The following is a 2,107-nucleotide window of genomic DNA, read 5'->3' as shown; positions in this document are numbered from 1 at the left end:
CCCTGGCTGTCCTGGAACTCACTTTGTAGACCAGGCTGGCCTCGAACTCAGAAATCCGCCTGCCTCTGCCTCCCTAGTGCTGGGATTAAAGGCATGTGCCACCACCGCCCGGATGGCTCAGATGTAGGTTCTTAAACAAGCCAACAACAGCAGTAAAACACGCCTCTGAGGTTTGCCCTGTGTAGTTAGCAGCAGCAGACTAGAGCCATTACTGGCCATCTTCCTGGTTTCTTTCTAGCCTTTATTCCATGCTCCTGGTTACACTCGGCTGGGTACTCTAACACCCTGGAGAGCCCATTAGAGAGCTAGAATGACAGGTTACAAAAATTGACCAGAGGCCACCTGCCTCTTCAGGGAAGAAAGTAGCCAGCTGGTAGCTCCAGGGATGAATCCATGCGGAAGACAGTCGGCAAAGTCCTCTGTGATCGTTCTTCACTTTTTCTTTGTATCCAGAGCAAGGAGGAGTCCCTGAGGCCCAACAGAAGCATAAGGCTTCAAAAATCTGCAGCATGACTCGCTGTTTTAATATAATCTCACTCTGTGTGTGTCTTTGTGTGTGTTTGGTGAGAAAGTCTTTATAAATCTTAGCTGATCTCCATCCCAGCCTCCAGCTTGTAAGATAAGAGCATAAATGCAGGGACAATCAATCAAATTATCTTCCAGGAGATCGATACAGGAGGCGAGAAGTCCTTTGATCTGCGTAGCCATCATTCCTTTGTCTTCTCGGTGATGCAGCAGAGCATGGTAACGGAATAAACAGTCCTTTGTTGAACTGGGTTCAGGAACCTTTCCCCCGTTTAATGGCAAATCCATGTGAGATGTTTGGAAATTGAAAAATGCATGATCCATACCAAGCTGGGAAGTGTTGTAAGGGCAGTATCATAGGTTCTGTGAAGAAAAATATTGTACAGATGCGATGTTTTAAGAGCTTATGAGGGGCATCTGTCAGTTGTTTTCATTTTAAATGACTGGATTTGCTTTCAGGTGTATGGGCTTATTTGGTGAGAAGAAAAAAAATGTGTAATCTTGCATTTAGGTGTTTTTCAGGACCTTGGAGATGTCTGATGACATTATAATGAGAATAACACTCAAAAGCAGTATTGGGTGCTGAGCAGGAAGCTTGGTGTATTTTCTTCTATTGCACGGAGGCCAGTTCTGGCTTTTCCCCCCTGGCTTTCCTTTAAAGTCAGTACTCTACTGGGTTTGCTTTCTGTTCTCTTAAAATGATTGCTTCTAGCGGGGCGTGGTGGCACATGCCTTTAATCCCAGCACTCGGGAGGCAGAGGCAGGCAGATTTCTGAGTTCGAGGCCAGCCTGGTCTACAAAGTGAGTTCCAGGACATCCAGTGCTATACAGAGAAACCCTGTCTCAAAAAACAAAACAAAAACTGTTTTGTGTTTGCCTTTAAAGCCAAGGGCAGTGGTTCTTGCCTTCTGTTTGAGCTCACAGGTAAAATCTAAAAATCTAGACCTTCATCACAATGTGACTATTTGTGACTAGTTAATCCTGAAGCTAATTTGGACTCTAGACTTGATATAATTGCTTAACGCATATTCCTCTTTGGTCAGTGCAGAACAATGATTAAAAAAAAAAGATTTATTTATCTATTTTATATATGTGAGTACACGGTCATTGTCTTCAGATACATTGGAAGAAGGCTTCGGATCCTATTACAGATGGTTGTGAGCCACCATGTGGTTGCTGGGAATTGAACTCAGGACCTCTGGAAGAGCAGTCAGTTCTCTTACCCACCGAGCCAGCCCCAGAACAATGGATTTAAGCAGTCTGGATTTATTGTTTCTTGAAGACCCATCTCTTCTGTAATCCTTTTCTCCCAGACCTTTGATGGAAAGCTATGTCCTTCTGCAAAGCTGTAAGAAGTGCTGTTTGTCCTCCTTTACTGGGGAAATAGCACACATAGCTGCCTAGCATTTTAGTAGGAAAATAAGTAATTCATGGTTGAATAGGTCCAGAACCCTGGGTTGTTCTCATGGTTTCACTATGGCTTTTTTTTGTTGTTGTTGTTAATTTCTTTTTTTTTTGTTTTGTTTTTGTTTTTCGAGAGACAAGGTTTCTCTGTGTATCCCTGGCTGTCCTGGAACTCACT

Source organism: Mus caroli, chromosome 19 (assembly GCF_900094665.2).
Source record: "Mus caroli chromosome 19, CAROLI_EIJ_v1.1, whole genome shotgun sequence".
NCBI lineage: Eukaryota > Metazoa > Chordata > Mammalia > Rodentia > Muridae > Mus > Mus caroli.
Note: the sequence above shows the minus strand (reverse complement) of the source record.